This window comes from Carya illinoinensis, chromosome 14, assembly GCF_018687715.1.
Source record: "Carya illinoinensis cultivar Pawnee chromosome 14, C.illinoinensisPawnee_v1, whole genome shotgun sequence".
In the NCBI taxonomy this organism is placed as follows: domain Eukaryota; kingdom Viridiplantae; phylum Streptophyta; class Magnoliopsida; order Fagales; family Juglandaceae; genus Carya; species Carya illinoinensis.
The window spans coordinates 31,007,909-31,016,558 of record NC_056765.1 but is presented as its reverse complement, the minus strand read 5'-3'; positions in this window follow the sequence as shown (position 1 = coordinate 31,016,558).

The window sequence follows — 8,650 nt, the reverse complement described above, 5'->3', positions numbered from 1 at the left end:
TGTTTAAATCATTTTACTTATCATTTTTACTTAATCACTAACTAAAAGTCTGATAACCTGATGTCATAACACTCGTTTTTTCAAATAAAAAATCTAGATTTGAAACCCCACCACCTTTATCAAAAAAAAAAGAAAAAAGAGGCATGGCCTACGTATACCTAATTAATTATGTTAAGAATATTAAAATGCTACTATCAATTTGAACCAAGTTTTCAGCACAAGAAAACATCTATTATCGTGGGGCTTTACCTTTATGCAAAAGTCCGATCTATTGGATAACCTAATCAATTAGAACATATACGATGGGCAACGTGTATGCAACAACTTCATTGGTGATTTTAGTCCAAGTTACTACGTTAAATTTTAAAATAACATATGCAATGCTAGTGCGTTCTAGCTGGTATTTATTATTTTTAAAAGTAAGTGGTTTTATATTAACAATTAATTTATAGTCTTTAAAATATGACATCTGATAAACATAACTAAAAGATAATAAATTTAAAATAAATAATTTTTTTTTTTTTATTGACGTAAAGTTGTAAATAACTTTGTCAATTAAGTTAATTTTAACGTAAGCAATATGCAAGTCAATCTTAATCATTTTAGATCTTTATTTTTTCAATCATATTTATTAATGTGACACATTTTAAATATTTTCATTTATCAATTATTTACATAATAAAATATAATAGAAAAGGTGATGGCGAATATAGCTAGGATGAAGAACTCAGGCTTTAGCAACATCTTTCTTAGTCTTAATTGTTATTAAATACAAAACATATTTAGAAATTATGTGGAAACGATCCCATTAGATAAATATTTTTTAAAATCAGATTTCATAATAATTATAGAAATCATATCCAATGAATAATAATGCAATCAAACTATTATATATATTATCTTGACATTATTAAGGTAAAGTTGTCAATTTATATCAATAACTCTCTTATAATATTCTCATCTATATGATGAGTGTAAACTGAGTCTAGAAGCTAGCTTGATCCAAATTAACGCACTGATAGCGTGCTAGCTGCACCAATTATATATTCCATCTTCTTCTTCTTTTTCTCTTGTTTTTGTTTTTGTTTTTGTTTGAACGGTTCTTCACAAACCTCCATGTGGGGTCCTCGATCGATCTGGTGTCTCTCATGCTGTAATTCAACACACATTATTTTGAGTTTTGTATGCAAAAAAATAATAGATTATAAAGATAAAAACTTTTATAAAAATAAATTTATAAATTAATAAGATTTTATATGATAGTTAGATTTATTTTTATTTTATAAAATTTGTTTATACCTATAAAACATTACTAAAAAAAACCGTACTGTGCATGCATGAGATCAGGATAAACTAATTTAATGGGCTTAATTAAGAAATAAAAACTAATTAATGGGTTCATTAAAGTGTGTCAAAAATAAATGAAGTAATTAAAGATTAATTAATCAAAAATTTTATGTGCAGTCATTTTTATGGACTCTTTTGTGCACTCCAGTGATATGATTGGTTGGATATTAAAAAAAAATTAATCCAGCCAATCATATCAATAGAATGTACAAAAAATACGTAAAAGTGACTGTACGTAAAATTAATCTTAATTAATACTTCAAAACTCATGATCTTACGTAGTACGTACCCACTGTTCCAACGTGAAAGCACGAACGACGAATCCAAAAACAAGGTACGCGCGTACGAAGCTAGGGTCAGCCTTTGTTATCGATCCATCACATCATTTTGACATGCACTTTCTTTCTTATACAATGGACTTTATATCATGATAATCCAAATTATCATTTTTTACTCTTTTATCTAATTAAGTAATATTTCTAATTTTCCCAGTCATTGACGGGGCCGGTTTTATATATAGGACAATACTCTAAAAAGTATTCAAGTTTGAAATTTGTCGATGTTGAGATGGCAAGAACAGTCGATTGGTAATCACCTGTCTACCAACCGCGTGAGCCATATAGGAAAATGATAGGGCCACCGCTGGGGGTCACCGCTGGCCCTATTTTATTTTATTTTTAATTTTTAATTTTTTTAATGATTAAGTAATTTTTTTATAATATTATTATAATATTTTTATATTTTTTTAAAATGTTTAAAAGTATTAAAAAATAATTTTAAAAAAAAATCAAAAAGGCAAAAATTTTTTTTTGCCTAACGGTGACTCCCAGCGGGAGCCACCAACGGTGCCTGTAGCACCGTCCGAGCCATATATATAGCTAGTCCATGTACTTGTAATTGATATATATATATATATATATATATATATATTTATATATGTTCTAAAATGTAGAGAATTTTAGGCTATTACATAATTTGAGGGAATATTTTTTTAGTCTCTTTGATTGGTATTGCAATCTTTTTGTTTTTTAAGAAGAGGCCTCGCATTGCAAATCTCAACTACTATTCCGGCGCATTCAATATTTCAAGAGATCGAAGATTAATTATCCGTAGTTATTAAGAATATTATACAAATAATTAAATATATATCTTCTTATCAGTTAAAGTTCTTTTAAAAGTAATTTTACATTGTATTAGGATCAGTTGTGAGTTTGAACATGAATTCTACACTATACTCGAACTATTAAATTAACTATTCATGTTGGATCTATCTACAAGTGAAGAAGAGTATTAAGAATATAATAAAAATAATATCCGAAAAAAACCAGACTTGAAAGGTAGATATGTGTGTGTATATATATATATACTAGGTGGGAGTAACGTGCAAAGCACGTTTGTCTAATTTTATGAAATGATTATTTGTAAAAAATAATATATATTTTATAAAAATTATTGATGTCACTTAATAATTTAAGGCATATTGGAGAAAATAAAAAAATTAGTTCAAAATATCATATAATCCAATACATATTTATAACATCTATAATTTTAGCAAAGAAGTATACGAAAAATTTAATAAAAGTCTAACACAAACAGTAGTTCAAAATATGTGTCGTTTGATATTTGTATTATAATTCATCAATTTATATCATCCTGTAGACAATCAATAGAGACAACATTGAAATTCTTATTTTGCTGTTGGTTGAGTCGATCAGGGACAACATAAAGTTAAAACATAATCTTTTTATAAAATTTGTGGTATAATATTTTCTATATATAGCATATATATAAATCATAAAATATATTTTGAAATTGTTGGCCGAATTTACTCTTTCTTGATTAGATCAAGGATCACGGCCTTTGTCACGTGCCTATCATAGCAAGCCCACGTATGGAATATGACTTAGCGGAAACTACGTCCTACTACTATGGGGAAAAAAAAACACTTTGATTAAACACACTTGTATTATATATTATATGAGATTTTTAAATTTGGAATACTCAATAATCTGAGTTAATGAAACGTATAATACACGTATATTATACTTAGGGATTCACGTCTTATGCACCTAATACACGTGTATATGTTAAGGAGAAAGAGAAAAATATAATAACTAATCTTTAATTATTTATTATTATATAAACTATTAAGTATTATAATTATTGAGATTAATAAATCATATAACAATATTGAATGCTATCTCTCTCAACATTTATGTCTTCATTTTATGTACCAAACCGTTAAAACAAACGGTGTTAACTTTAACGGAAAAACAAGAAAAACCGTTAAAACAAGATTTTCCGTTTCATACACACTTTTTATATATAGAAGATATAATATAAAAGAAAATATGATCATCGAATATCTATAGGCACTACAAGAAATCGTAGTTTTACCGGCGATTTTATAATCGCCGCAATAGGAAACGCTGCTATATCTATATGTTTGCCTGCGATTAGAAACGCGCCGGGGTATTCTACAAATAATCTGGCGCCACGTAATTAAATATTTTTAGCGGCGACTACAAACTATATTACAACGACCTTATACGCCGCAACATCCCATAAATTAATTTAGGGTCAAGATAGGACCCAGGGCGCCAAAACTGTTTCCCCCCAAATTATTTCCCCCGCCCTCACCATCGCACGACCATCTTCGGAAGATCGAAGTGGATGAATCAGTGACCAAAAATCTCCCCCGGCAACCTCCCCCGACTGAAACCCCGCCTCATTGGTGCCCATTTTCCCTTCCTCGTTGACCCACACCGGTGTTCTCCTTCCCATTCTAAAGCTTCTCCTGTTTGAGCTTCGCTCCAAAATTCCACCGGTGTTTCAGTCCGTCGTCTGCACACGTCGGCTGCCGAGGAAGAAGGCCAGTCGTTTCTCGTCGCTTTAGATGAAAGGTTAGCCATTTTTGAGTTGTGGCTTCTTCTTTGTACTTGTGATCACGGCCACTTCTGTTAGGGTTTCTATATCTGTCTAGAATGACATATGTCAATGCTAGCCATGATTTTAATAGGGAAAATTAACCTGCTGTTCGAAAGAGTCTGTCCTATTTCTTTTCTTAATGAGTCGTATTTTATTTGGCCAATGTTACGTGTTGCCATGATGTTTTGCTTTAGGAAGCTGTAAAAACCAATCTATATATATTATGTACACCTTGTGTCAAAACCAAAATACTGAAATAGCTAGGAAGTATTTTCAAGCTGGAAATTATTAGAATTTTAGGGAAATCATCTAGTTATTATTGTTAAAACCAATCTATTTTGTTTAAACCAATCTACTTTTATTTTTTAATTTGTTTAAACTCAGGTTCTAGGGTCTGGCCCCTGTGTCAGGTAACTATATAATTTCGCCGGTTGTGTCACTAGACTTCAATTTAATTGTTTGGATGGCTTTTACTAATGTGTTAGTGATGTTTGCAGATAAATATATTTTCCAATTTTTTTGCGATATTTAATTTGCATTCTCTTTTTGTAAATAGGAGTATACAGTGCACCCTACAAGCATCTTCCGTGGGTTATTTTCCTTCCCTTCTAAATCTTCATTTTCCTTCGTGGTTGTTTGGTGATTTCCTTTGTGGTTTGTCTAGTGATTTCTTTTTGAGAGCTGATTCCTGATTTTTATGTTTAGAAAATCTGTCTCAAGTTGTGGGTTTATGTGTCAAGTCCTTTCTCCTTTGCTAGCTTACACTCGAATTCAGACTTCATTCATCAACTTTAACTCATAAGCATGCAACATGTTTCAAATTTGAGCCATTTTTTAGTGGTGGCTTCTTCTTTGTACTTGTGATCAATGCCACAAGTTGTGGGTTTGATTATCTGTCTACAATGACAAAAAATCATGCTAGCCATGATTTTAATAGGAAAATCTAAAGTGGCAATTGACCGAGTCTGTCCTTATTACTTTTCTTAATGAGTCGTGTTTTACTTAGAACTTTACGTGTTGCCATTACGTTACAAAATGTAAATGTTGCGTGTCAAAATTTGTTGAAGCATTTGTAACCTATGCTGTAAAGGCATAGGATAAGCTTGCACTATAGAGGGTTGCTCATGAAAATCGCCTGCAGTTCTACTACTGTCAATCTGGTTTTATTTACTCATTCAATCAGCTAATTACTGCTAAGTTTTCAAGCATATATATATATACTTGAAATTTGGTCAAGGCTTGGTAGATTTATTCATAAACATGGAGAGGACTAGCTAGCTATAGTCTTGGATACTCAACTTGTGGTCACCTGAGTACGAAACTCTTCTGATATTGGTGGGCTGAATCAAAAGAGAGAAAATGAGCCCAATGAAATGCAGTCTTCCACTAAAATGATGATGTCTTTCTAATGCCATTTGAGCCAACACCCTATTGATGCAAATGCCCTCTCTCTCTCTCCAACTGGGGTTGGGTCAGGTTTAGTCATGAGTGGAACGAATGGTCAATTGAGTTAGACAGATTTAGATGTAGTCTTTCTTTTCTTGTCATTCTATTGTTCTTTTTCTGTTCCGTTTTCCTTTTTCTCCAATTCCCTAAAATTCTGTCTGCTTCTAGTTGGAGGCTTACATCTTAACTTATTCCTGTCGACTTGTACCTGTATATTATACCACACAAAAATATCATTAAAAGATGTCATTAATGTTGCTCTTAACTGGACTTATAATTCTGAGATTTTGTTCCCTGCCACTTGATTCAATTGTACCCAAAAGCCAGTGAATATCTTCTTTTCATTTTCAATAAACTACTTGGCTAATCCAAATCTGTATTCTTATTGGCAAATCTGATTTGATTTTTATTATCAGACTAAGGTAAGATGGATTCCTACCTCACCCTTCCTACCACTATGTATACTTTAGATAGACATTTACCAGCACTAACTACATCATTAACTACTGTAACTTTATCCATCTTTTCTTATGTTTCACAAACCTATGAACTATGACTTTTGTATAAGCTGCATCATTGCAATCATGTGTTTCTTTCAGTTTGTCAAAGATTGCAAATAAGGCCACTATCGTGCCAGGGAATACAAATTAGTTTCAACGATTTCTACTATATTCGCTGCTATTTGCTATTAAACAGCTTTGTCTCATTTATATTATTTCGTAAGGCCTGTGACAGGGTTTTCTTTTTTTAATTTATTTTTTTTTATTTTTTTTTATTTCCCCTCATTTTCCTTTCCTCTGCCTTCAGCCTAAACTCGTGCTTAATTACCCCAAATTGTCCAAACCCATGAGGATCATGTCAGGATCATATTTTACATTACGAGCAGCTGGAAACATTGTGTTAGAACTATTTTGATCAGATTAAGTAAAGCATTTTTCATAAGTCTATATGGATAACATTTAAAATCATATGAATTTTCCACTAAATTCACGAGTCAGAATTCAGGAGATAGGCTCATCTCCACCCCCTCCTTTTCTTCCCACTCTAAGCCAAAGAAAGTAAGATTGAAGCACACATGATGTTTTATTCTGTCTGCACTTATGATGAAAGAGGTTGGTGAGTTTCACTATGCATACGCCATGCATAGTTACCATACTTGTTTTACCAAACAAACTCATGTCTGTTGGAAAACAAAATTCATATAGGGTCACGGAACTATATTTTGTTTCTACCAAATGCAGAGTGCTGTGTATGATCTTGAAAAATTCTGTGACCTCAGAGGCTAACTGTGTTATGTTTCTACTTCATTTTCCTCTTTGTGAACTTTCATTTACAAACATGCTTTTCCTTGGTACAAACAGCCAACGTGTCATGTGGTCCAACATAAACTCTAATACTTCAATCCATCAAAGTAGAAACAGAGAAATTGAGTACATTATTCAGGAGACCACCATCATCTTTTTCTTTTTTTCTTTTGTTAATATAATCCAATTCCATTTCGACCTGTTTACTTTACTAATGTTTTTATTTTTAATTTAATATGAAATTTATTTACTTGCTTTTTCCTGGAGTTTGAACACCATATGATGCTTCTCTCCAACCATTGCCGAAGTCTTATACAAATTAAATTTTGTATTCCCGATTGATGCAGTCAAATTCAATAAAACATTGATCAAATTTTCTCCAATAGAAAACCAGTGATTTTTACCCCAGAAATATGGAAAAATTTCTCTGACTAGCATCAAAAAGGGGAAGAAATAGAGCTTTTTGTACAGATTTACAGAAATCTATATTTCTTTACCGAAAGCAATATGTTGAAGTTTTTATTATTTGTTGAATTCCATCACAGTCTGTGCTGGCCGTTCGAGTTGCCATTGGGGATTTTTGATACTTTTTCAGTTGATCCATCTTCATTTGGGCTGTATATGAACTTATTATGTTAATCGATTCAAAATAAATATAACGGCCAGCATAATCCGTGACTTGGGTCATGTTAATTTTCCTACAAGGCTTGATTATTTATGGTGGTTCATGCAAGCATTACCATGCAACCCTTGTTCCTTTTATTCCTTTTTTTAATATATAGAAGTCCATTCTATATATACAACCTGAAAAAATGTATTTTTTCAGCTACCCAGATCATCTGCAGCATGTAACTTTTACCAGTAGAGGCCAGCAAATTGCTTGTACTTGGTTAAGCAGCTGAGCATTAGAGAAGGCGTGTGCAAATTGACTTGGGTCTGTGCAGGTACTGTATTCTGATCCCAATTAGTACCTGATTGGGGCTATAATTTATCTAAAATGGGGATTGTGATCGAAACTTGATCTATGGATGAGATTATTTTTCCACTTGCTGACATGTTTATTTAATTAGCTGGAAAAAGAACATCATATTTAATGGCTCGTTTTACTTTCGTTACCACGAACATGTCAGCAAGTTATATGGATGTTTTATGGCTTTGTGAAATAAATAGAACCATGCTTCTTTCTTCTATCTGTGTATACTTCTCACATACAACCTGTTTGCAATTCTACTCATTACTTATGACTTTTCTATTAAAGTTCCAGGGTATGTATGACTATACCCTGGAAGATATGTATACTTAGTTATACTATGCCTATATTGGTATATTCCTAGTGAGGGTGGTGGACATGTAGTTGTTTCAGATAGTTAATACTATCACGTTCCCAGATATCTTTTCTTAGTATTGACATGTGCTTTGTAATCTTACTTCGTGGCCTGATCTATATTGTCATTTGTTAATGCGTTATCTTTATAGATATTAGCTACTCATTTTGTCTAGACACGGTAGTGTTGGCCATAGCTTAAGGGTTGACCAGCCATGAATATACTATATATGAGTTTTTCACCTTGCCACTTTAATAAAAACCCCTATATATACAACTACAGACTACGTAGCATCAGCGT